Source organism: Tenrec ecaudatus, chromosome 5 (genome assembly GCF_050624435.1).
Source record: "Tenrec ecaudatus isolate mTenEca1 chromosome 5, mTenEca1.hap1, whole genome shotgun sequence".
In the NCBI taxonomy this organism is placed as follows: Eukaryota; Metazoa; Chordata; class Mammalia; order Afrosoricida; family Tenrecidae; genus Tenrec; species Tenrec ecaudatus.
Window position 1 is genome coordinate 58,413,780 of NC_134534.1, and position 27,776 is coordinate 58,441,555.

General features: G+C 42.1%; 1 protein-coding gene and 1 pseudogene across 1 annotated transcript in view; one reads left to right on the top strand and one right to left on the bottom strand.

The window, feature by feature from the left end:
- MRPS28 (mitochondrial ribosomal protein S28) overlaps positions 1 to 27,776 on the top strand; it is a 138,257-nt gene that overhangs the window by 46,926 nt on the left and 63,555 nt on the right. The gene's annotated exons all lie outside the window — the stretch shown is intronic.
- On the bottom strand, positions 4,620 to 5,151 carry LOC142448741 (peptidyl-prolyl cis-trans isomerase H pseudogene; annotated as a pseudogene).

Genomic DNA, 27,776 nt, shown 5'->3' on the forward strand with positions numbered 1-27,776 from the left:
CAAATACAGTGACACTCATATATGTGTAATAGAGAGCTTTCTATCAAGTAATTACAAAGCAGGATAGCATCCCAGCTCACTCCAGGAAAGTCCTTAAGTTCAAGAGTAGTCCATAAATCCCTCTTCAGACTCACACAGCCACATGCAATGATGCACAATACAAGGAGATCACAGGCCAATGGGTGCAGTTATACCGATGGTGGTATCATGTGAACATGGTCTAAGGGGAGATCGAATGATATGGTGTGAGGTTGTAACCTAACTGCATCTGCTATGACCCACCTTCCAGTGCCCTCTGCACGAGAGCAGAGCTAGTCACAGCCCTGGTCCACTGTCAGAGGGGCTTCACCAGACGCTTGATCTGTGTGTACTTTGTCTTCACTTCTATCTTATTTTTTTAACTGAAACAATGTTTAAAGGGGCGATCAAATAAGATAATTCATATTCATGTTCCTTGATTATGGTCAGAGGAGACTCACTGGAGGCTTAATCTATGTGTGGGCACTGCAAATGGATTTTGGGTTTCCACCGTCATCTATAGCCTTCGGCAAACAAAGTGTTCACAATTTAAGCTCTGATATCATCCCCTCTTTTGAATTTACATTTTATTATTTACAATCCATAGATCTCACAGGCTGATGTGCTTCTCCCATGTGGATTTAGTTGATGCTTCAACTGGGCATCTTTGTTTAAGTGTGTGTATAGGTAGGGAAAGAATATTTGTACTGAAGAGTCAAAGTTTGCGAACCACTTTTATAGAGAAAGGGGATTCTAGACAGTGCATTAATAGTAAATTTCATACTATAAAGAGTTGTAGTGGTCTACTTAGAGTGAGTTACAAAACAGGAAAAGATTTTGAGTTGATGGAGACCTCATTTTTAGAGCACCAATCTCTGGCATTTAAATTATGTTGTTTGTCGTTCACATGAACTTAAGACACTGCAGATACTTCCTTGGTATTTTCATGTCATTAACTAACTTGCCAAAGTATTGGACACTTCTGATATGAAACCCACTGACACGTGATAGCACCACATGAAACATTAGAAGCTCGTAAGTCCTGTACTACACTTAGACATGTTTGCTTCCTCCACTGAATGCTGGTTGTGTTTGAATCTGTTTGCATAGTTATTAAGTAATTTATTTTGAATACTGCATTAATTATAAATAGAGTCTTTTTTCTTACAAAAGCTAATTCTAAAGTTTAGATGAACTTTACAATGGAGAGGGGTTGTTTCATTTTTTAAAGGGAATTGCTATTGAATTAGATCAAGAAAGCCATAAAGATATGGGAAAACATTAAAATCTGAAAGTCTTGTTTTATGTTCTTGTTTTTATTTAAAGCCAATGACTGGCAATAACAAACATTGCAATGTAGGTGTTGGTTCTCTCAGAAACTCCATGCAGGCCTTTAGTGAGTGGGCATCTGCTCAGAGGTCTTGTGCCTCTATCCGAATGCTCACATGGATGTGCTTTAAGTTACCATCTGAAAAGTCTATGTGTATACCTTTTCCTGGGTCTTCACTTTGGCCTACTTTTCCAGGAATCATCCTGTGCATCCCCAATAAGAACAGATGTTACTATGAGGTAAAGGTATGAAACACACGTCCTGTCATGAGAACCCGCCTGCTATCTCTCCCCCATATTGTGTGTATGTGATTTATACAGCATACAATTTTACAAAATTTTTCCTCAATTGGGTTAAGATGATCCCTTCCCCATTCCCATCTGATAATCATAGGGTTTTTTTTTTTTCAATGTAAAAAAGGAGCATAGAAAGTAGGGTCCCCATTTTCCAAATAAAGAAAATGAGTCTCTGAGCTTAAATAACATGTTGCAAAGTCACATAGCCAATCATTAACAAAGTAGGAACTTAGACCCAGGCCTGGATGCACCCTACTCACAAGAATGCTCTTTCCACTGTATTGTGCTATTATCTAAATCCTAGAACATAGGTTTTCAAGGAAATGCCTCTGCCATGCCATTGTTGCGTATGCGCATATTCCATAGTGGAAATACTACTTAATATAGTGGTGATACTTGAGTGAAACTGAGTAAATTAATAGGTTCCTTATAAATTTTGTTAAGCCTAAGGAATTGTTGCTTATGGCATTGATTTGATTAATTGGTTTGGAGTGTACCTGTAATACAGTTTATTGAAGCTATTGATTTTAACCTATATAAAATATGCTAGCACCTGATAATATATCTAAATCATCATAAAGTAGTTAATGAGCAGCTACTGGATGACATTTCTGTGTTTAATGATAGAGAGGTACAGATTCCAGACAATCCCTGCTCTCAAGACTGAGGATTCAGTTCGGGAAATGGAGACACCAATGGAACACCCTGCAAGTGCTATTTATTGTACCCTCAGGAAGGAAGGCATTCAGAGGTGGTGCAGACAGTTAGGTACCTAAGCTGGAAGGTTGGTGCTTCAAGCCACCCAGAAGCCCATTGAAAAATAGGCTTGGCCACATACTTTCCAAAGGCCATAGCCTTGAGAACCCAATGGAGCAGGTCTGTGCACATGGTGTTGCCAAGAGTTGAAACCAACTCCACAGCAACTAACATCAAGGAGTGGCAAATGGGATCAGCGACTGAGTGTGCTGGAGTCAGAGGAGGCTTCTCCGAGGGCCTAGCCATTTGCCTGAGCTGTCCAGATGGGAGGGAGACAGCTAGTGGAGACAAGGTGAGGATTTCCAGGTTAGGGTGCAACTCTTGCTGAGGTTTGAAGTGAGAAAATTCTTCTGGGAGTGCAAGTGACTTGAGGATAGGAGCGATGCGAGACTGGGGAGCTAGGCAGGGCCGATGTTTCAAGCATCTTTCTACACCACAGTAAGAATCCACTAAGACATTGTAGCAGGGAACTGGGCTAGATTGCTGTTTTAGCGAGAGCATTCAAGCCGTGGGGTGGATTTTGGAGTGAAGCAGCTGTTAAGGCGGCCAGTAAGAAACCTGCTGCGGGAAATGATGAGAATGTGAATGAAATGTGAGGCGAGGGAATGGAGGCTTTCTTCAGCATTGTCGAAGGCCTTGGTGAATGAGTCAGTGTGGGTTTTGCGGGAGTGGAAAGGTGCAGAACGATGTTTGGTTTCAGATGTGAATGAGGTAAATAGTGAGTTGGGTTGTACTGGTAAGGCTAAAAACAGCTATAGATAGACTTGATTCTTGACCTACTTGAAAAAAAATTGATCCCGTTTTTTAATATTTCACACTTTGTTTTCAGTTGGTTTTACTTTGTCATTGTTGTTTGGGCTTTTTAATCTATTTTGCTCTGTATGTTTTTCTGCATATGAAATCCAGTGATTAATAGCTAGAAACATGACAGGGAGGTTGGGAGGAAAGGGGAGCCAATAGCAATGGGTACAAGAGAGAAGAAATATTTAATGTTGGCTGTGATGATGAACACACAACTCTTTTTAATATGATTGAAATGTTCAGTTGTAGGATATGTGAATTATATTGCCAATATAATTGAATTTTTAGATTTTTAATCTGAACACGGAAATGCCCAGATTTAGAGGAGCATGATTCTCTCATTTTCACTCACACTCTCAATACTTGTGGAGAGTACCCATCAAAACATTTTTATTTCTTTGCTGAACTATAAAATTCCTGTGGTTAAACCATGCTTATCATTTTGGTTAAAGAGCTAGATATTTCAAATCTTCTCATGTCATTAAGTTGCATTTTAATTTTGCGCTTCCAAAAGTTCAACTTTTTTTTTCTGTAAAATCCCTCAAGTCCAGTTTTCCAAGTAAGGCCCATTTACTTATTGATATTTTAATAAGGATCACATCTTGTAAAGCATTGTCTCCACCCTGCCATCTCTGTCACAACAGACATGATTGACAGCTCTGAAAAGCCAAGAGTTTCAAAACAAGCTTGATTGACAGCCCGAAGGTAACTAGCATGCACACTGCATATTATTTGTACATTTGTTTGACACTAGGTGGGATAAACAAGCTAATTTCCCAGGCTTTGTTTCTATTTCAGGTTCTGAGATACAGAGGGTCAAGTAAGGAATGAGATATATATTGAATATTTCAAAATCTAAAGTTTCGAAGTGTATTGGTGGTAGAAAGAGAAAAGAGAAGAATTTTAATGATATGGTTTCTTTTTTTTTTGATGCCAAAGAATGTGATACACAATTAAGAAGCATGCTTTTTTAAAAAAAATAAATTGACAATTTACAATCATTCTATTAGTTTTTGTGGGGTTTTTTTTCAATTACAGCTATGGGGTTTTTTTAGGGTACAAATTTATCTGTTATATTTTAATAACAAATCTTAAGGTTATATAAATTAAATCATCTCCCAAATGTGCTAAATCCTTGAAACACATGAATTCAGACTTTGAATAATATAGGTTTGCTTTGGTCCTTATATGGATACATGGTGTACCAAAGTTCTAATAATTCATTTGTTCTATTGGATTCTGGTTTTGGGTTTTTTTTAATTTTTTTTATTTACAGCTAAACAGTTAAAAACTGAAATCTGTGTCCTGGATTTCTGATACTTCCAAAGTCTCTTGATCACATGAAACAGCAGTAGGCAGGGAGGCCAATCCAGATGATTTTACCAAGTGGCTCACCCAGGAGAAAGGCCTCGTTCCATTCACATCTCCCCACACTGGGAGATCACCACAGGCAGCTTGGGCTTATCGGTGGGGCCCATGGGAACATTCCCAATTTTTCTCATTACCAGAAGCCCATTGATGATTTTTCCAAACACCACGTGCTTCCCATCCAGCCCATCGCATTTAGAACAGGTGATGAAGAACTGCCAGCCATCTGGACTAGGACCACTGTTTGCCACGGACAGCAGGTCTGGGGCTGAGTGTCTGAGTTTAACATTTTCATCTGCAAATGGTCCTTGGTAAATACTGGCAACTCTAGTACCATCTGCATTTATAAAATCTCCGCCCTGGATCCTGAAATCCTTGAGGACCCTGTGGAAGGTGCTTCCTTTGTATCCTACTGGAACCCCATTTTTTCTGAATTCTTTGGTGCAGAATTCCTAAAGTTCTCCACCGCTTTAGGCGCGACGTCTGCAATAAGCTCGGTCTTCACGCGGCCAACTTCCGGCCGCCTCTGCCAACGTCAAAGAGCACCGCCGGGTTGACTGGGCTCGAGTTTGCCACCACCATGGCTCCGACCCGGAAGAAGAAGCTAAATTCTGTTTTGATTAGGGTGAAGAATTGGCTGGCTTTGTGTAGCATAATCTTCTATGTGTCAGCTCATAGATTGTTTAGATTTATACTTATAATGTTGCCTGTGTTACGTCCCAGGACTGTGAAAGTCAAAAGTGAATCGGGAAATTACTGTGGTGGCTGCTTGTTAAGGAAAGCAAGCAATTGTGTGTTCCGAGCAAATCTTTGAAGCTAAAGTTCCTAATAGGATGAAGAGGAAAACAAGTCAAGTCTGCACTCCTGGTTCAGGCTAGAGTTAATACTGACTTAATAGGTGAATTTTAGAACAATTTTAGAACTTTCTATTTTAATAGAAAGTCTGAATTCCATTTTAGTTTATAGAATTCTGGATTAATTTAGACTACTCAAAACCCACTGCCATCAAGACACTGCCAACTCATAGCAACCCTAGTTTAGACTTTCATTTACAAAAAATCTAGACTCCCAGAGACCTAGAATTTTATCTTGCATTTTGTGATTCTTGATAATTTGTAAGAACAGTAGTAGTTAGCATCTGTTGAGGACGTTCCCTGTGCAAGGCACTTGGTCAAAGAGATTTCTATGTATTGTGATTTGTTGTTTTTCTTTGATATTGATGTAGATACTATTAGAATCCTCTGTAAAAAAGACACTGGAGAAACTAATGTGTACAGAAATTTTAAATAACTTACCCAAGATCAACAGCAGGAATCAAACCTGAGGTAGTGTGACTGAGTTCATGTTGTTACCCACTACTTTATACTATTCAAATACATCTCGTGTGTGTGAGTATGGCGACTTGTTAATTTTCTCTTGATTTATTGAGTAGCTTAGTCACAGGAGAACTGTATGGCACCTTGGGGTGAAAGGTGCACATAGTCCAATGACAGAGGGCTGGATGAGTGAAGGCCTACACGATTGAGCTAGTGGTCTAGTATGGAAGGTCGCCGTTGGGAAGTTAGAGAAATTAAAGTTAGAGAAATTAAAGCTGTAATGCTTTCCAAAACAAAAAAAAAAACACGTCTTCTAAGGAAGTGGAACTTTGGATAGATTCTGAAGGATTGAGTGGGGGGGGGGAGGTAAAGGTGTGTGTGGGGGGTCAGTTAGGATCAGGATAATGATAGGATAAGTGTAAGGGAAAACAGCAGGAGAAATGGCACAGAATTGATCATGAACTTGGCGTGATTTTAATAGTTACTTATATGTAATAGATTACCTCGAAATTGTGCCTTAAAACAATAAACATTCATTATCACGCAGTTTCTCAGGGACAGGGATCCAGGAGAGCTTTTGCTGAGTGGTTCTGGTTCAGGGTCTCTACTGAGCTTCAGTTTATCTGTCAGCCAGGACTACAGTCATCTGAAGGCTTGGCTGAGGCTGGGGGGTTCCTTACAAAGGTGGTTCACATGCCAGGCAAATTTGGGCTGGCTTTTGGCAAGAGACCCCAGCTCCTCCTCACACAGATTTCTTCAATGAGCTCCTCGTGACATAGCCGTTGGCTCTGCCCAGAACAATGGTGTAGGAGAGTGAGCAAAGAGAAATGGTGTCTTTTATGACCTAGTTAAAACTTATTGAGTCTGCCATATTCTATCCCAGAAGCAAGTCACTAAGCCCAGTCTATGTTTATGAGACGGGGAATTGGGCTGCACCTTTTATAGAGAGAGGTGTCACACACACACACACACACACACACACACAATGTGTATATATTTTAAAACCACAACTGTGGCCAATGCTTTGCTACCAATGTAAGAATGGTTATGGAATGGTTATAGTAATCCAGGAGCTGATTTGGGGCAAGACCAGATGGAAAGAAGAAAATTAGAAGAAAGCCTTGCAAGAAAAGACTGATAGGATTTGGCAACTGATGCTTAGGTGGCTGGAAAACTAGAAGTTTGCTCACGGCAGTGTAAACATCGGATAGAGTAACTCTGCAAGTCAGCACATGCTTTGATTATTCTGTAGCCATTGGTGATATGAGGTTAGAATTAATGAGAAGGTTGGTTATTGAATATAGAGACCTGGGAATTAACAGCTTCATACAGGGATCTAGGTTTGTATATCCTCTGTGGTTATCCGTTAAAAAAACAACAAAGCAAACAAAAAAAGGCAACAGGGATCAGGGTCAATTGTGTGTGTTTGTGTCACATTAAGTGAGAGTAGCCAAGTTGAGTACATAGTGCCACTATTCCAGGCAGAATCATTGTAATTGTAAACTGCCAGGTGTAATCATTTTGCAGAAGAACTATCACCTTGCCAGGTAGATTTACCACAACCAGAGTGGTTGGGTCAATTCTGACTGACGGCAACTGTGCACCATAGAGCTTTCAGGGCTGTGACTTTCCAGAAGAGGATCCCCAGGCTTTCTTACAAGGTGCCTTTGGATGGGTGTGACCTCCCAGTTTTTACCCAATGCCCACAAGAGCTTTGAACATGCATTCATTTCCTGTAGATTTATTTCTCTACCTTTTTCACCTTTAAAGAGCCTTGTTGGTGCTGTTAGGTAAGCATTGGACTGCTAACTGCAAGTGCAGGGGTCCAGGCGCACTAGCTACTCCTTGGGAAGGTCGGGCCACCTGCTTCTATAAAGATGCACAGCATCGTTAGCAGAGCAATGACAGTGGAATGCTTCGCCGTTAAACATCCTGTTTCTTCCATCTATTATGCAGATAACCTTATCTCCTTTTTAAAAAATTGTTTTATTGGGTACTCGTACAACTCTTAATCACAATCCATACAAACATCCGTTGTGTCAAGAACATTTGTACGTATGTTGCCACCATCATTCTTAAAACATTTGCTTTCCACTTGAGCCCTTGGCATCAGCCCCTCCCCCATGAACCCTTGATAATTTATAAATTATTATTTTGTCATGTCTTATACCATCTGATGTCTCCCTTCACCCACTTCTCCACTGTCCGTTCCCCAGGGAGGAAGTTATATGTAGATCCTTGTAATCTGGTCCCCCTTTCTCCCTCACCTCCCCTCTACCCTCCCGGTATCACCATTCTCACCACTGGTCCTGAGGGGTTCATCTGTCCTGGATTCCCTGTGTTTCCAGTTCCTATCTGTGCCAGTGTACATCCTCTGGTCCAACCGGATTTATAAGGTAGAGTTGGTATCATGATTGTTGGGGTGGGGATTGGGAAGAATTCAAGAGCTAGAGGAAAATTATATATTTTCATCATTGCTACACTGAACCCTGACTGGCTTGTCTCCTCCCTGCAGCCCTTCTGCAAGGGAATGTCCAATTTTCCACAGATAGGCCCTGTGTCTCCCCTCCGTACTCCTCTTCATTCACAATGCCATGATTTTTAGGGGGTGGGGGGCGGGTCTTTGATGCCTGATTCCTGATCCTTTCAACGCCTTGTGATCACACAGGCTGGTGTGCTTCTTCCATGTGGGCCTTGATGTTTCTCAGTTAGATGGCCACTTGTTTATCTTCCAGCCTATAGGACCCCAGATTCTAGATCTGTTGACAGCCGGGCACCATCATCTTTCTTCACAGCATTTGCTTATGCACCCGCTTTGTCTTCAGTGATCGTGTTGGGGTAGGCTGGTGTGCTTCTCCATGTAGGCTTTGTTGATTCTTAGCTAGATGGCCGCCTGTGTATCTTCAAGCTTTTAAGACCCCAGACACTGTATCGTTTGATAGTGGGGCACCATCAGCTTTCTTCACCACTTTTGCTTATGCACCTGCTTTGTCCTCAGCAATCGAGTCAGCAAACGAGGACAGGCTGGTGTGCTTCTTCCATGTAGGTTTTGTTGTTTCTCGGCTAGATAGCTGCTTGCTTATCTTCAGGCCTTTAAGACTTCAGATGCTATATCTTTTGGTAGCCAAGCACCATCAGCTTTCTTCACCACATTTGCTTGTGCACCCATTGTCTTCAGCAATTGTGCCAAGAAGGTGAGCATCTCAAACTGCTGAATTGTTAGAAGAAAGTGTTCTTGTGTTGAGGGAGTACTTGAGCAGGGGCCCACTGTCCATCTGTTCCCTTAATACTAAACCTTTATTTCCTTCATGGACATCAAATTGAGGGGTTGGATTGAACCATATTAATATATTGGTTTTATAAGTAAAAAGATAGTTGAATATCTGAAATTTCATAAGATTCCGTGTACTACTCCCTGGATTTTCTATTCCCTACCTTTCGTTTTCTCAGTAGTCTTCCTTCCCCTGGATTTAATAAAATCTAGACATACATTTTATCTCCTCTCAATTTTTTTTTCTATTTCTCTCAATTCAAAAAAAATTGGTCTTGTTTCCTAAATTTTCATTCATTACCTCAGTTCAGCCCACTGGGTTCTGGTCTGACTTTTTTTTTTTTTGATGATCCAAAGGCAAATTTTATTTACAAAATACAGCTTTATATATAATGAGGCAAAGGCACATAGCACACAGAGTGTAACAACAACATGGTGATAAAATTGCTCTAAGCACAATTTCTGGTTTTTTTAAATCATTTTATTAGGGGCTCATACAACTCTTACCACAATCCATACATACATCAATTGTGTAAAGCACATTTGTACATTTATTGCCCTCATCATTCTCAAAACATTTGCTCTCTACCTAAGCCCCTGGCATCAGCTCCTCATTTTTCCCCTCCCTCCCCACTACCCCTTCCCTCATGAACCTTTGATAATTTATAAATTATTTTTTTCATATCTTACACTGTCTGAAATCTCCCTTCACCCGCTTTTCTGTTGTCCATCCCCCAGGGAGGAGGTCACATTGTAGATCCTTGTAATCAGTTCCCCCTTTCCAACCCACCTTGTTCCATCCTTCCAGTAGTGCCACTCACACCACTGGTCCTGAAGGGATTATCCGCCCTGGATTCCCTGTGTTTCCAGTTCCTATCTGTAACAGTGTATATCCTCTGGTCTAGCCAGATTTGTAAAATAGAATTGGGATCATGATGGGGAGGGGGGCAGCAGTTAGGAACCAGAGGAAAGTTGTATGTTTCATCGTTGCTACACTGCACCCTGACTGGCTTGTCTGCTTCCCAAGAGCCTTCTGTAAGAGGATGTCCAATTGCCTACAGATGGACTTTGGGTCTCCACTGCACTCACCCTCATTCACAGTGATAGGATTTTTGTTCTGATGATACCTGATGGCTGATCCCTTCCATATCTCGTGGTCACACTGGCTGGTGTGCTTCTTCCACGTGGGCTTTGTTGCTTCTGAGCTCAATGGATGCCTGTTTACCTTCAAACCCTTTAGACCCCAGACGCTATATGTTTTGATAGCAGGGCACCATCCGCTTTGTTCACCACATTTCTGGCCTGACTCTTATACAGCTCCTTCTCCAGCTCTGCAGTGTGTAGTGCTGCTGGCTAGTCTTCTCTCTGATGTTCTCACTGCTCTCCATTTCCTTTGGGTCTTCGACTCCCCATAGCTCCCTGCACTCCAGGAAGTGTTTTAGAAGATTTTAGAGGGTAAACATGGTAGAGAGGAGATAAAAGAGTTTCTGCTGGATGCAAGGAAGTTGAGAGACGGAGCATTAGAGCACTGAAGGAAATGAAGGAAATACTGCTTCTAGTCTTGAATCAGTAGGCTTAGCAAAAGCTCCGTTTTCTAGGAGGCTGAGCCCTAGGCTAATTTAACGAACTGAATTGTTCAGAGGAGTTGATTTGGAGAATCTCTTATTTTCAGACCACGGCATAATGAAAAATATTTTGTGTGCCTATAAGGGACATAAGTGACTCCATTTAGATGTAGTCCGTGGCAAATTAGGGTTCATTCTGGTTCGCTGTAATCCTCTACTTGACAATGTGATGCTTTGTTCTTGGTTTGTTCTAATTTTTAAGAAATGAGTTTTCCATATTACTATAGTTAGATTTCTCTTAAAATTTTAATTTTGGACCTAAAATAGAATTCTTTGTGTTCCTTTTTAAAATGCAAATTAGATATTAAATAGGTATAATTAGATCCTTAATTAGTACTGATTGAGCTTATTATAATGTTCATGTGTATTTGATGCCATTGCCTGTGTCATTTTTGAATTTATTAAGAAAATGAGTATTTCCTTGATATATTTTCCTTGAAAGCACTTTCTTTTGTATACGAGACTTGTTAAAAAATGAGATTATCAGCTGTGTGTAATACGTACAAGAGGGCTTCAGAGAGTTTGTGGGGAAATTCCATTATCTTGTCATTCCATTTTCCACAAATCTTTTGAAGCCTCCTCATTTAATGGCGATAGCTACTCACCTCTCTTTCAACATAGAAAATATGACGTGAAATTATTTGGCTTCTAAAATATATTGCTGTGAATGCATATATTTTTAAACTCAGCATTTTCATTTAAGTTCACCATATGTTGGAACTTCTGTTTTATTCACTGTCCATTTTGTTTGGCCCTGTTTTGTTTATATTTTTATTTAGGAGGATACATGCCAACACTTGAGAAAGTCAGAAGCTGAACATTAATATTCTGAATCTCAAACTCAACTCCTGAATCTTTTCCTATTTGTAATTGCAACTCCGTTGGCTTGCTTGTTTTCTGAATATAATTTGTTTAGAGATTTTAATTCTGAATTTAGCTTTTTCCCCAAATACTCTGCCTTCAGATTGAATTTGTTAAATTCTTTGTCTCATTTATTTCACTGAAGGAAATATCAGAAGTTTGAAGGAAAGAATTTCTAAGAATAAAGCTCAGCATATGCCAGTTTGTGACATAAGCTCTAAAATGCTAGCCACAATGGTGACTGTGGTGATATTAATACCTGATAGATATATGCTTTATTTACATACCTATCTTTCTATTATCTTCCCTATTTTAGAGAGAAGGAAAGTGAACTTGAGAGAGTTGAACTTTCAGAATCACTTAGAAGTGTCCATTGCAAAGAGCAGGAAACTTGGTTGCTGCGGCTTAGGCACAGAGGGTGCCAGGGTCAGTCAAAAAGCATTGCCAGCAAGGGTTGCAGTACACGCCTGCACCGGTTTATTCCCAACAAGAGTGTGCGAGCGCGCCTGAGACCAGCAGATGGCCACATTCATGTTCTCTCCTTATCACTTCGTCCCATCGTGCTTTAAAAATACGTCCAACCGAGACAGGCCTTATAAGGGATCTACTAGGCCAGGTAAATTCAAGGAAAGCTATTCAAAAGGTTTTGTTGACTTTGGGGGTGGTGATTGCAAATTTTGGTAGATTTTTTTTTCAGGACACAGGCTAATCATGGGGCTTAAAGATGGGGGGCAGTGGGGGAGAAAGTGGGAGATAATGCTATGAATGCACGAAGTTAGAGAAAGGCCAGGAGAAGGGGGCCAGTAAGAGGTTTTTCCATCAAGACAGTGCACCTCCTCATCTTTTGACAATGCACCTCCTCATCTCAAGGGCTTCCTACAAGAAATTTTGTTAGGACGTCTTAACCTCAGCTACCCTGCAGCCTAATCTTACCCCTTTCAGACTCCTTTTGTTCCCCAAACTCAACATTTAAAAGGAACAGGATTTGAGTCCCTAGCAGAGCCCTGGTATGGACCCCTGGTGGTGTAGTAGTTCAGAGTTGGGCTGCAGTTTGCATGGTCAGCGGTTCAAAATCACTAAGCAGCTCTGTAGGAAGAAGACTGGGCTTTCTACTCCTGTAAACAGTACAGTCTTGGAGACTCCCAGGGGACTCCTATGAGTTAGCATTGGCTAATGGGAATGAGTGAGGAGCCCTGGTGGCATGTTGGTTATGCATTGATTAGCATAACGAGGTTAGTAGTTGAAAACCACCAGCTGTTCAGTGAGAGAAAGATGAGGCTCTCTACTATAAATAGTTTCAGAAACCCACAGGGACAGTGCTGCCGTTTCCTAGAGGGCAGTGGTTCTCAACCTGTGGGTCACAACCCCTTTGGGGGGGGTCAAATGACCCTTTCACAGGGGTCGCCCAATTCATAACAGTAGCAAAATTGGTTATGAAGTAGCAACGAAATTAATTTTATAATTGGGGGTGACAACAACATGAGGAACTGTATTAAAAGGTCGTGGTATTCGGAAGGTTGAGAACCACTGCTGTAGGGTCTCTGAGTCACAATTGATGTGATAGCCGTGAGTTTGCTTGTTTAGAGGATGTCAAGGCGGCCTTTGTATATGGCATAGCTGAAGAGCTGCCGAATTCTTCAAGAAAGGCTTACCAAAGCCAGTTGATGCTGATGTCTGGCTACCCTGAGCGGGCCTCGCAAGGATTTCCAAATCATTCCAGGAGCAGACAGCCTTTCCCCTCCCTGGGAGCAGTGGGTATGAATCCGGCCTTGTGGCCAGCAGCCCAACTCTAACCCAACAGTGTCCTAAGAGTTTCTTTCAGGGAAGGGTTAGGGAGACAAAAACATTGCTTTTAGAGTGTGTAGACTTAGAGGGTATGGTGAGAAAAAATATCTCTGCATTCTGATGTTTTTGTTTCATGAAGCTCTTTACGATTGGTAGCAGTTGACTTTGATTTACCCGTGTATATTTTTCTTACATAAAACCATTCTGTATTTAGGTGGCTTCTGGGATAATGTCGGGCAGCTTGAAAGTGGCAGTATTTGCTTCAATCTGTGTTCCAGATAGGACAAAGTGAAGAGGGTAGGGTCAATATCTAGGTGCCTTTTATCAGGAAAACAAAACAGACGCCAGCCACTCCCTAACTGTTAGGACACCTCTCAAAGTAAGCATTTCATTTTTCGTAAGGAGTGCTGTGGGGAGGAGGGCGAAGTGGCTGCTTCTTGTGCTACCTAGCCAGTGGGGTTTGTCTGACCGCCAGCCACTGGCAGTGGCAGGGCTGGGATTCTAACCCAGCCGTTCTTTTCCAGACCTGCCTCTCAAAGGACAGAGGCAGTCACCTTACACACACTTTGAGTGAAAGCTATCTAACATGTATGTAGCTAACCTTTCCTTTTCCAAAGTGAAAATTATTTGCCATTTGAGGCTGCTGAATACTGAAGGTGTAAGTTCCATATTTTCTTTTCTTCAAACAAAATGCAAGACAATAATTAGTGACTGGATGACTAAGATACGTTTGTTTCAGGGAATTTCTGTTAATATTTTTCTACTCTCTAGAATAAAAGGACTCATAATGCACAATTAAAGCAGCGAGTTTTTGCCTCCTTCCGTTCCAATTATTGTATCTTAGCTCATGTTAAATGGGTTTGTTCTATGCTCATTTCCTAAGGGTGGTTATCCACTGATTTCATTTTCTGGAAAATAGAATTATGTCACAATTCTTGGAAACGGCATATTTATTTATTTGTTTGGTTTGTTTTGTTTTGCATCTATGGGAGGTGGAATGAAGATTGGTTGAAACTAAGGTCATAATCCAAATTCCTTGTTCAGCACTCAAATGCATAACCATAGCTTACTCTTGTACCCCTGATCTTTTTATATTTGAGATAAATTCCAAATAATTTTTTTGGAGTAAAAAGAAAATTATAAGGTAATGCTTCCGAGTTAGACATCATTCACATTTTTATTTTTTAAAACTGAGGCATAAGGCCTGGAGAAGTTCTAAAACATAGGTAACGTCTATGAATTAGTATGTAGTAGAACTTGAACTAGAGCCTAGCTGCTGTCTCCCAAGATTCAACCCCACCACATTGTACAGCGAGGATGACATTCTGAACAATCTGTCCACTCAAGTTAGATCCTTACTTTTCCATATTTCGAAAACTATTTAAATTGCATATTTATCAGATAAAGCAAATCTCTTAATTATCACTTTTTAGTTTTAGTAACTTCTTATAAATGTTTTGTCACATTTTGTAAAATATTTTATTCTTAGGTCACTTACACCAAGCCCACTGCAATCAATTCATTCTGACTCATAGCTACCTAACTAGGGTTTCCAAAACGATGTGTCTTCATGTGAGCAGACAGCCTCATCTTTCTTCCATTGAACTACTGATGGGTTTGAACTGCCAACCTTGCAGCTGTCTGACATCTACCCCACAGTGCCATCAGGAGTGAAAGTGCAGTATTAGTTATTGTTGTCGTTCTTGTAGGTTGATTATTGTGCTCCAACACAGGGGGTCCTTGTGGGTAACAGGAGGGTGCATCGCCCACTCTTGTACCATCTGCGTGACTGTTGGTGTGTTTGAATCCCTTGTTACGGCTGTTGCATCAGGCTCTCTCATGCAGGGTTTCCCTCATTTTTGCGCACTAAACGTGATACTTTTTTAGTGATTGGTCTTTTCTGATGATGTGTCCAATGAAAGGGAGCCAAAGTCTTACCATTGTCACATTTAAGACTAATGGTAAATATTTTGTTTAAGTCTTCAGTAACTATTGCACTTCCATGAGTTTTGGGGTATATTGCTTTCTTATTTATGCCCTTTGCTCTAGCTGCGAGGGCTCTTTTCCTCTAGTGGGCCGGCAGGCGCGTGGCTTGTTCTTGCTGTTGTTGGGCGCCTGAAGGCTGTCCCAGCTCGCAGGGTCTGTGTGGACAGCAGAGGGACACTGCCCGCCCTGCACCGCCCTCACAGTATTGTCATTCTCCAGCCCAACTTGTTAGGAGCAGCCTTCTTTCCTCTGCTGTCCTCCACGTTACCAAGTATGACGCCCTTTGCCAGGGACTACTTTCTCCCGATAACATGTCCAAGGTAAGTGAGGCCAAGTCGTGCCATCCTTGCCTCTAAGGAGCAGTATGTCTGTCCTTCTTCCAAGACAGATTTGTTGGTTCTTTTGGCAGTTGATAGCACCGTCAATATTCTTCACCAGCACCATAATTTAAGTGCATTTATTTCTCTTCAGTCTTCCTTGGAAAGAGTGGCCTGTATTCCCTTCTAGTGTTTTTAGTTCGATATTTTAGATTTAATTTCCTTGAAACTATTTGGGCCATATTTTAGAATAAGGCTAGACTTCTATTTTCCCCCATAACAACAATTGCTAATATTCACTGAGATCTTATTACCTGATTTTATTACTCCTAGGACATTTTTTGGTTGCATTCTAACTTCTCCTTTCTTTGAAGAGCCTTGGGGTGGGGGTGGGGGTGTAGGAGTCAGGATTGACTCGGCGACAGCGAGTTTGCCTTGGCTATGGTTTTGTCTGTCTTCAGTCACTGTGGCCATACTTGTACATAACAGAACTCTTCACTTTTGAGTTGTGGATTTACATAAGCTGCATAAGTGCAGTGGGTCATTCTTTTTGCTTTCACTTTTCATGCAAAATAGAATATGAAATATTAGAATACATTTCACATAGTGAGACTAACTGTTTTGAAGAAACTTAGTTCAGTGGTCTGTAATATGTATGTATATAAAGAGATCTCTTTATGAGAATACAGGGTTGTAGAATCATTTATGTTTCTTACTTGGGAGTATTGTAAAAGATGCACAGCCACAATTGGAGAGTGATTGTAGTGATTAAAGTAAAGGTAATTGTGGAAAATTGTAACTACTACTGACACAAAGGATGAAACCGCTGGTTGTGAAATGTGATAAAAGTTTAGAATTTTCTGTACCCCTTATCTGTATCGCCCCAGGCTCCTCGCTCTGTCTTTTTACTCCTAGTTTCACTTTCCCATAGGCTACTTGTCTACCTGCTGCCTTATTTATGCTTGGTATAAATGACCCTGGGAGTTGGTGCTGCTTGGCAAAGTTCATCTTTGATTGCTGTGTATCAGGCTGGGTTGTCTAGAGAAGCAAGACCAGCAATGCTCATATATGTATAAGAAAGAACATTATAACAAGAAGTATAATCAAGAAGGCATCCCAGCCCAGTCCAACTTGAGTCTATGGTTCCAATGCTAGCCAACGCCCTTCTCCAGACTCATAGCTGCAGGCCAATGATACAGGAAGCAGGGAGACCACAGGCTGGTGGATGCAAAGTCAGGTGGATCTAAAGTGGGTGGAAACATGGCAGGATGCCAACAACTCTCCAGATCAGCAGCCCACATGCAGACACAGAGACCCAGAGTCTGAAAGGCCAAAGAAGATCCAACTCTGCTTGGTCTTTCTTATTGAACATGTTACCCCCCACCACCACCACTACTCAAACCCCCATCCCACCAGCCCAAGGTGCCATTATGTGTGACCTGGTTGATAGTTTGAATTCCATCCTTACTCATACCCAGAAGTATGGTCAGCGTCTAGTTGATGTAATCCCTAACTATAGCACTGTACATTGGACAGTCTCAGACACTAATGTGTCCCTGCCTTCCTATACAGGAAACATATCTAATAAAGGCAAGCAAAGCCTTTGTCTTCCAGAATATACAATTAGCTACAGTGTTTATCAAGATAAAATTGTGGTCTCCACAAATTCATCTGTAAGGACTTTCAATACAGCCTCCATGGAGCAGTTCTCCTCTGTCCTATAGGGTCTCTGTTAGTTGGAATCAACTCCATGGCAACTCCCCTTCATCGCCCCCCTTCCCCATTAAAAAAAAAAAAAGAAGAAACTTAATGCCATCAGACTCACAGGGACTCTGTGTAGGGTTTCTGAGACTAAATCTTTTCCAGAGTGACTGGTGGGTTTGAACCACTGACTATGCAGCTCGGTGCTTATCCTGATTCTTTGTCACCCTCTAGTTCAGGTAATTTTTGAGGTATTGTCTTATGACTGAATATATGTGGTAGAGTTGGTTATTTTATCTTTTTCTGTTTAAAACTCCCCAAGGTTTGACATTTATTTGTGACCTACGTGTAATGTTCTCCCACGGAGCAGCTGATGGGTTCAAACCACAGACCTTTGGGTTAGCAGCCAAGTGCTTTACCCACTGCACCACCAGGGCTCCTGATCTGATTATAGCTGTCAACAAATACACATTTAGACACACTGATTGCTCTTATTCAGTGGTTTCCCAAATTACAGGCATGCTGATTTAGTAGGACTGATCCCACTGCCCTCCTCTCCCTTATCGTGGTTTCTGAAGGACAGTCCATTGTTTGTTTGTATTAAAGGCAGCTTTTTCCCAAAGTTGCTCCCCAGAGCAATTCACCTCATTCCCTAGCCTAAACAATGCATGCGGTGCCACTGAGTCTGCTGTCAGACAGCTTTAGCTGTTCCTTTTAAAAACATGCTAAGGGTAGCCCTTGCCCCAGCAATGGGAATCATTGTACCTCAACAAATAACCACAGGCTTTATTTATAGCCGTGTATATTTTGGATCTATAACATCTTATCTCGTATAGACACAGCGCATTCTTTGCTTGGTTAGCTTCGTGCCACCCGCTGTAGGTTGTTGTGCAGTGCTTATTCTCACCACAAATTAAGGAGTTATTTCTCTGTGGCTCAGTAATACACAAGGATTATATTGCAAGAGTTGCTGGAGTCCAAGTTCTGTAAACAGTTTTTCTGGAAGAAGTCTTTGTCTAACAGAGCAGCTACATAGTTGGTATTTAAAAGAGAGGGCGAGATGTAGATGAGCAGAACATAATTAGTCAATGATAAAATTATTGAACAATGTGCTCTATCAGATGAAAATTTTGCCAACTTGCTTATAAGGTTCCTGTGAGTTGGAATGGACTCGGTGGCAGTGGCATTTTTCTTTTCTTTCTGTTCTTTTTTTCTCCCTCTGTATGGCTATATACCAAAGAGTTTTTCAACCAGATCTCACCGAAAAACCAAACTCGCTGCCCTATTCCAACTCATAGCAACCCTACAAGATAGAGCAGAAATGCCCTTTCCCGAGACTATAATTCTTTATCAGGGAAGAGAGCCTCCTCTTTCTCCCAAAGAGCAGCTGGTGGTTTCGAACTGCTTACCTTGAGGTTCACAGCCCAACATGTAGCCCACGGTGCCACTAGGGCTCCACTTAGCTAGTGCTATGGAATTTCCTACACCTAGAGCAATGTTTGTATTTACTTTAAGGCCATGGTCCACTTGAAATCACATTGGGTGACCAGAAAATAAATAAATATATATTATATATATACCATATATATAGATACCTTTTGTATGCAATATTAGGAGACTCGCAGATTCCCCAACCACAGCCATTTAAGGATCTATGAAAATTGTTTCATGGATTTCAAAATTATTTCTACCTCCCTATTGGAAAACTTCAGAGGCCAGGCCAAAACAGACAGTCTAAATCCTGTCTACACAAAGGACTCCCCTTCCCCCCAAAACAAGTATAGTAAGTCCATCCAGTGGAGCCCTGATGACCCAACGGTGCAGTGCTTGGGTGCTAACCAAAGGGTTGACAGGACAAACACCCCCCAAGTCCCAGCCCCAGCCATTCTTCCGAGCGGCTCTAGCTTGGCAAAGAGGGTTTCCGTGTTGGAGGGGGAATCAACACAGTAGCACACAACTACGAGTTCATCCTCAGTTTTCTTGGAGAAGGAAATGAAAGGCAGTCATTTTGTTAACATGACTTTTTAGGTTCATATCAAAATTGAGAAAGAATTCTTAAATGTAGAATAGGCTGGTTCCTGGTTTAATGTGATGGGCGGGCTGGCTCACAGTATCTAACAGGCAGCTGACATTTTGTGGCAGTTTGCTAGGTGCCAGGCAACTGCTTTTCATGTATTATCTCACTAAACCCTAAACGGTCGTACTTGGCATGACTATGATTTTTGTCCCATTTTACAAAGCCGGCGGTTTAAGGGCTCCGGGGTTGAATAATTTGGGGCCACCTGTTATTTCCACTCCCTGGCGATTCTCAGAGGCTGGACTCATACACTGGCAGTCTGGGTTCCAGGTCCACGTGCTTCATCAGCACACTCTCAAACTCAGCGCCATCTGGTCCACTCTGATGAAGAGAACTGCCCGTGTGGGTTTCGGAGACTGTCACTCTTTATAGGAATGAACCACCTCATCGCTCTACCACAGAGCGGCCAGCTCTGCAGTAAGCAGCCGAATGCCCAAACCACTAAACCACCGGGGCCCCTTAGCCAACACAGAAGACTGCCTCTTAAACTCTGGCCAGCAATGATTGCGTGCTAGAAGCAGTCAAGGGAGGCTTCACAAAGGAAGTAACATTTTAACCAAATCTTTTTAATTTTATTGGGGGCCCTTACAGCTCCTACAACATTCTATACATCAGTTGTATCAAGCTTATTTGTATATATGTTGCCATCATCATTTCCAAAACATTTTCTACTTGAGTCCTTGGTATAAGCTCCTCTTTTTTCCCTCCCTCCCCCACCCCCTCACCCTTGTGAATCATTGATCAATTATATATTGTTATTATTATATCATATCTTACACTGTCCACTGCCTCCCTTCACCCACATTTTTAAAAATTAATTTTTAAAATCCTTTTATTATTCTTTTTCAACAAACATCCCCAGGGATAGGGGAGCAGGGGAAGGGGTAGGAGGGGAAGTGAGGCCCCAGCCTCACAGGCCCTCCCCACCCACCCCTCTCCCCCTTATATATTTATAATCTATATACAAGCCCCAGGGGCGAGGGGCTTAGGGAAACTCCCCCTCAGCGGGGTGGGGGCAACCCAGGGTTCTTGTCCCCTCAGGACCCAGGTTCCTTTCTTTGCCCATCAAGAGAGCCCTTCTTGAAGTGGTGGCCCTGTCTGCTCCCAAGCCTTCAGCATCCAGCGCAGGGCATCGGGGGAGAGGCCTGCTGGTAGAGGTTGATGCGCTGGGTGTGGAAGACACCGCTGTAGGTGGAAGGCTGGGCCTTGAGACGGGAATTCAGGCCCAAGAAAGACCTTCCAGTTGGGGGAGTCCATGAAGACCCAGGCCCCAAGACTGCTGTTCAGTTTTCAATAATCCTGGAACAGCTTCAGTTCCACTGGGTGCAGCTCTGCTCGCCCTTAGCAGGGAAGGGCTGGGCAGGTGAAGGCAGCACCCTAATAGCAGCAGCAGGTGGAGGCCACACAGCCAGTCTGAGGGGCTGCAAAGCTGGGCCCACAGGTAGGAGAGAGAGGGAAGAGGGGCCAGGAGGTGGTGCTGGTGGCAGAGAGCTGAAATTTATCACAGGCAGTTGTGAGTACAGCATAGGGGGAAGCACCTGCTGACCAGGTGCCCCAGGGAAGGAAGCCATTTTGGCCACCAGACTACAGAGTAGTAAAATAAAAGTCCTAAGGGGATGGCAGATCCTGGCGTACCTGCAGCCAGGCCTTCACCCACATTTCTCTCATTCATCCCCTTCTGGGGGGGCGCTTTATATCCAACCTTGTGATGGGTTCCCCTTTTCTCCCGCTTCCCTGACTATCCCCCTACCCTCATATCGTTACTCCCACTGCTGTAGCTGAGGGGCTTATCTGTTCTGAATTCCATGTGTTAAGAGCTCTTATCTGTACCAATGTGTGTTCTCCAGTCTACCCAGATTTGTAAGGTAGAACTGGGCCCTGGTAGTGGGGGCTTGGGGTGGGAAGGACGCATTCAAGAACTAGGAGAATGACATGTGTTTCGCTGGTGCTATACTACTGCACCTTGCTTGAATGATCCCTTCCTTTATAACCCTTCTGTGGGGGGATATTCCAATTGTCTACAGATGGGTTATGATCTCTACTCCAAACCCCCTTGTTCGCATCGATAGAGTTGTTTGGATTGGATCTTTGAGTAAATTCTTAAAGAGAGAGTAGAGGTTCCTCAGTTCGGGAAAGGGAGAAGAAGGAGGTTGTACAGCTGCCCCAGTAGTGTGGACTGGGATATTGTATTGTGGGAAAGGCTGGCAAGGGCAAGTAGCAGGGATGAGACTTGAACGAGGTAGACTAGAACTGGACTGGGAACTTACTTGTATCTGTTCAAATCGTGCGGACAATCTGTTCAAATCAGAGCGCAGTGGTACTTTGACTCAGCTCCAAAATTGACGCTGGCCTGGTAGTTCCTTCACAAGGCAGATTTCTAGGTCCTACTCTAGTAGATTTTGACTCAGAAAATTAGGGTGGGCCAGGAATTCAGGTAGTTCTGATGTGCAGGGATGGTTGGCGCCTCTACTTCAGGCTTTGGGGGACTAACAGAGGCTTATAGGCAGGAATGTGACAAGAAGATTTTGCTTTTGAGTGTTGAAGCTAGTGCAAACTCTATTGAAGGTTTACAGTCAGGGACATTGATTGTAAAATTTCAGAAAAGAAATCATGAGATCTTGAATGGAGAATGGCACTATTGATGAAATGGAGATTCAAAAGCTATTTCGGGAGTGAGCATTAACGGACAATGGATTCAATAGGGAAGGAGCTTGGCTGTGCGGGAGAGATAGGGATTATGAAAGGGTTTATAAGGTGGGCAGATGGGTAAGTAGGTTTGCTTTATCTGCGATAAGAGCGCAATCATTGTGCCATTCTAAATTTTACTTTTAAAACTCTTTATTCAAGAATGCATAAATTGTATGTATCGAGTGATGTGAGGTGAGGGCATGCTGAGTGTTTACTGTAGGAAACAAATATTTAGGGTATTTAGCCTGGGGTTCAGGGAGAACCAGCTTAGCAATTCTGTCAGAAGAATCTATGTGTTAGTCAAATATGAAGAAAACAGCAAGTGAGAATCAACAGCTTCTATTCAAACGTGGCCCGTCAGCTTCTTGGCACAATGCTGGCCAGGTGTCTCTCTGCTATTCACTCTCCATGCCAGAGAGAAGGGAAAGCTGGCTTCTCCCAGAGCCCCCAGCCCTGCCCTCATCTTCGCCCCTCGCACATGGTGGTGTGAGGGCCATAAGCAAGGTCGCAGCTCATGCGTAGCACATATTACTTCCTTCGTACCAGGCACCTTTTGAAGGCCCCAGCTCCTAACAGCATCTTCAGTTGTCACTTACCACCCCTGCTAACCCGAAATGCTAACTCACAGGAGAATGAGGTAGTTCGTTTATTGTACCAGCCTGCCTCATGAACACATGTGGGATTAATTGAAGGGCGGAGATATAGATGACTCGGCAAACCTCGCCTTTCTTGTCTCTCGCTCTTTGATTATTGGACCAGTGTGCGGCTGCCTTGCTTGTTCTGTGCCTCAATTTTGCAAGATACACTACCTGTGGGACACCTAACCTGTGGACTGTGTTGCTGTAATTTGAGGTTCCTTCAAGACCTGCTTCGCCACACCATTGGAATGTACATCTCTTGAGCTGGGGACTGTTGGTGACCTACCTTGCTGTTTGCTGCCTGTGTTCGATAGCCTGAATTGCTCTACAGAGGACTGACTACCTGGTGGCCCTCAAGACTTGAAGGACTGCCAGTGTCTCACAACTCTCTCACGGGAGTGAGTTGCACTGAGCCATTTGTACTGCTTTATAATGTAACGGTTCATTTCTTGTGTTATCTATCTTTCCGTGTGTGTGTGTGTGTATAATTATTAGCCATCTGGTTTTGTCTCTCTAGAGAACCCCGTCTAACACAGAGAGAGAGGAGGCTTTTTGCTCACGTACAGACTTACAGCCTCAGAACCCCACAGGGGCAGTTCTCTGTCCTGCAGGGTTGCTGTGAGTTGGAATTGATATATTGGCAGAGATCACTTTCATCCACTCCAGCAGTGGTCCGAGGGAAGACAGGTTTGAAATGTATGTGTGTCTCCCTCTGACCCCGGCCGATTCTACCAGAGCAGCCCTTTGAACCAAGCTGGAATCAACCAAGTTCCATCCCCTGCAGTCTGGACTAAAAGAAAGATGAGTAGGTCTTGTCACATGTCTGGGGCTGTAACTTGTAAGTTCCAGGGCGTGCAGCAGCCAGCACGTTGGAAACAGAAAGCTGAACCAAAGAAAGAGAAGAACTGTGCAGACATGCAGACGGACGTGAGAGAAAATCACAGGAGAGATTCCTTCCTGCCTGGGATTCTGATGGCTTCTCACTTTCTGAACCCAGCCATGCTGGAAGTCTGGCCATATTTCTTTACTTAGACAACCAAGTATTCTAGTAATAAATGCATTTCTCTCTCTCTTCTGAAGCTAGTTTGAGTTCATTTCTATCACCAGCAGCCAAGAGTCACTATCCAAACACCAGTAGTTCCTGCTCTCATTCTTTTTTGATTATTGTAAAAGATAGGCTACCGGGATATGTTATCAGGCATACCAGCCCTACCATGTTTGAATGGTTTTTGACCTTTAGAAAACAGGGTTGGATTCATTTATATGAAATCAGGTCTGGCCCTCATGTTTTCTTTCCAGCTTAAGCGTGTGTGGGAACACTACCAGAATGAGCTCCACCAAGATGAGTGGGGAAATGCAATGGTTTAGGCTCCAAGACAAATTTTAAAATTGAACTGCACACATGTACAGTGACTGTGTGTATTCATTGTGTATTCTTATGATGTGTCTTACGTTGGTCAACATTTCTCCCAGATGTTATTGTTGGTAGGTGCTGTCAAGTTGGTTCCAACTCCTAGTGAACCTGTGTACAACAGAACAAAGCACCATCCTTGCGGCTTACACCATTCTTAGCGATATCCTTATGTCTGAGCACCTTGTGGCGGCCACTGAGACCATCGTGCCGGCAAGGGCTTTCCTCTTTCTCGCGGCCCTTTAGCACACCAAGCACCATGCCCTTCCCAGCTACACGGCTCTCTTGATGACATGTCAGAGTACGTGAGATGACGTCTTGCTGCCCTTGGGTCTGTGGAGGATTCTGGCTGTACATCTTCCAGCACCAATGTGATTGTTCTTTTGGCAGTCCACAGTACCCTCAGTTTCATCGCCAGCACTGTCACTCAAATGCATTGATCCTTTTCTGACCTGCCTTATTCCGTGTTCAGCTCTCTTTTTAAAATCATTTTATTGGTGGCTCGTACAACTCTTATCACAAGCCATACATCCATCCATTGTATCAAGCACGTTTGTTGCCATCATCATTCTTAAAACATGTTCTCTCTACTTGAGCCCTGGTTATCAGCTCCTCATTCCCCACCTCCTCCATCCCAGTCTCCCCTCCCTCACAAACCCTTGATAATTTATGAATTATATTCTGTGTTCAACTTTCACATGCTTATGAGGTGATTGAAAATAACATGGCTTGGGTCAGGTGCACCTTAGTCCTTAAAGTCACATTCTTGCTTTCCAACAATTTAAAAGGTTTTGTGCAGCAGACATATCCATGCAGTGTGTCCTTTAATCTCTTGACTGTTGCTTCCATGAGCACTGATCATGATCCAAGCAAGATGAAAGCCTTCATAATGTCCACCTTTTTTTCTCCATTGGTACCTACTGAAGATGTTGGTTTTCTTAACATTGAGTTATAATTCACACTGAAGGCTGCAGTCCTTGATCTACATCAGCAAGTATTTCAAGTTTTCCTCCCTTTCAGCAAGCAAAAGTGTGTCTTCTTCATATCACAGGTTGTTATTAAACCTTCCTTCAATCCTTATGCCTCATTTTTCTTTATATAAGGCAGCTTCTCTGGTTATTTGCTCAGTATACAGATTGAATAAGTCTGGTAAGAGGATACAACTCTGATGTACACCTTTCTTGTTTTGACCATAAAATGTTTTAATTTTGCAACATGAGACTTGAAGTTTTTCATCAGTTCTTTCAACATGAGAAATGCCAAATGTGTTCTGTCTGGGTTTTCAACTCCAGGTCTTTTCACATTTTTATATAATGCTTTTACATTGTCATCTTGAGCTGCCCTTTGAAATTTTCTGTTCAGCTCATTTACTTAATTTCTTCCATGCACTTTAGCTACTCTAAATTCAAGAGCAGGTTTCAGAGACTTTTCTGACATCCATTGTGGTCTTCTCTGTCATTTGGATGGTTTTTTTACTCTATGTGGGATGTCTTTGATGTCATCCCACAAGTTGCCTGATCTGTAGTCATTAGTGTTCAGTGTATCAAATCTGATTTTGGAGTAGTCTCAAATTTTCATGTGGTGTATCCTCCGGGTCATACTGTCGCTGCCATGGACTTGTTTTAATTTTCCTCAGCTTTAACTCAAGCACTCATATGAGCAACTGATGGTTTGTTGTACAGTCAGCCACTGGCCTTGCTCTGACTGAGAGATTGGGCTTTTCCATATTCTTTCCAGAGAGAAGGATGACTTCAGTTCTATGTAGTCCATCTGGCAGGTCCAAGTACATGACTGTAAGTTGCCACTTACGTTGAAGAAGGGTATTTCCAGGGAATGGGGTGTTGCTGCTGCAAGCTTCTGTCATGTGCCTGTGCTTTGTAGCGCTGTTTATCGCCACAGCTTGTCTTCCAGCTCCCAGCCCTTCTTTGGTCTCCACCTTTTGCAATGACAGTGAATGTACTGGCGTTCTTCCTCTTGTCATTGCCGACATGGTAGATGATATGACTACTTGGTTCAGAATGGCTTGTACCAGGTTAGTTTTGCTCACTAATGCCTGGGATATTGATCTTTTAGCGTTTCATTTCATTTGACAGCTCTTAATATTTGCAGATGTGTAGTGCATCATATAATCCCTCAAATTATTAGTGGGTGTTTGCAACTGTTTCTTCTCATTTTGAGTTGGCCATCTCAGTAAGTACAGGTCTTCAAAGCTATATTCCATCCACATCATTAGGTTGACTCTGCTTTAGAAGCGAGCTCTTCCTCAGTTGTATTCTGAGGAACTAGTCTTCTGGTACTATAATCGATAATGTTCTGTTGTTCTTGGTAAGGTGTCCATTAGCCAGGTTTTCTTGGTTGTTCGTTTGTTTTTTGTTTTGTTTTTTCCCCCAGAAATAGACTGTCAGGTCTTTCTTCCTCGTTTGTCTTAATACAAAAGCTCATTTGAAACCTGTCCTTCATTATCACTACGAGTATTTGAAATACTGTTTTTATTTGTAAGGCATAGGCCACCACAGTATGACACACTGACAAATGAATGATGGGTCTTTCTATAATTAATTCCAAATTTCTAAATCCATAATATATTTAAAGGAAAGTTTATACACATACACACACATATAGTTTATACTAATTTCCTTTTTGTACACTATTTAGTCAGATTACTGGAAATACAAGTCTGCTACTTTTCCATGTAAAACTCAATTATAATCAAGATCTGACTTTGAAGAACAAATTAAAGCCCTATTGAATGAACTTTTAAATAAGTACAGGTTTTTATTTATATGTCTTGTATTGTTCCTGTTTTGTATTAGTGTTCTAAGACCAATGAATACTATAAGGGATTTAAAGATATATAGAACAATGGACTTTTTTTCCTCTTTTTTTTAAAATCACTTATGTGCTTAAAGCATCTCTCCTCAAGGCAATTACTTTTTGTTAATTAACTTCTTTACATTCTCAGAACCACTTCAGATATAATTAGCATATAAGATTAAATTCATAGCATGAAACTAATTATGGTTATATAGTGATGAGGATTTAGAAAAACAAATGAAGCAAAACTTTCTGACTCCTAATAGAGTAGATGTGTTCAGCAGCTGTCTATTCTCTGAAAAGGATAAAGAGTGTACCTTAGACATTTTTAGTTGACAGTATATCGTCATTTGTGAGGTTGTTCTAGATATATTGTTTGATCCTATGCCAGAACTATGGAAGGAATTGGTTCCTTTCTTACCCATGAGGATTACAGTACTATGTTGACAGGGGCAGATAACCCAGACAGCAAGGTAAGCATGGGTTTACTTGGGCATACATACTCGTGGATAAGGAACAATTTCACATTGGTTGTGTGCTTACTTTGCCTACTGAGTACTTGGTCCCTGTGAGGTATTGCATTTTGAAAAGAAGCCTTGATGCTGTAGGAATCAGGAAGATGCTGCAGGTTGAGAGAAAAACAAATGCCAGTCAAACCTATATGAAGAAGAAGAAAAAGGTTAAGATTGTCCACTACAGCTTAGTAAGTAAGCACAA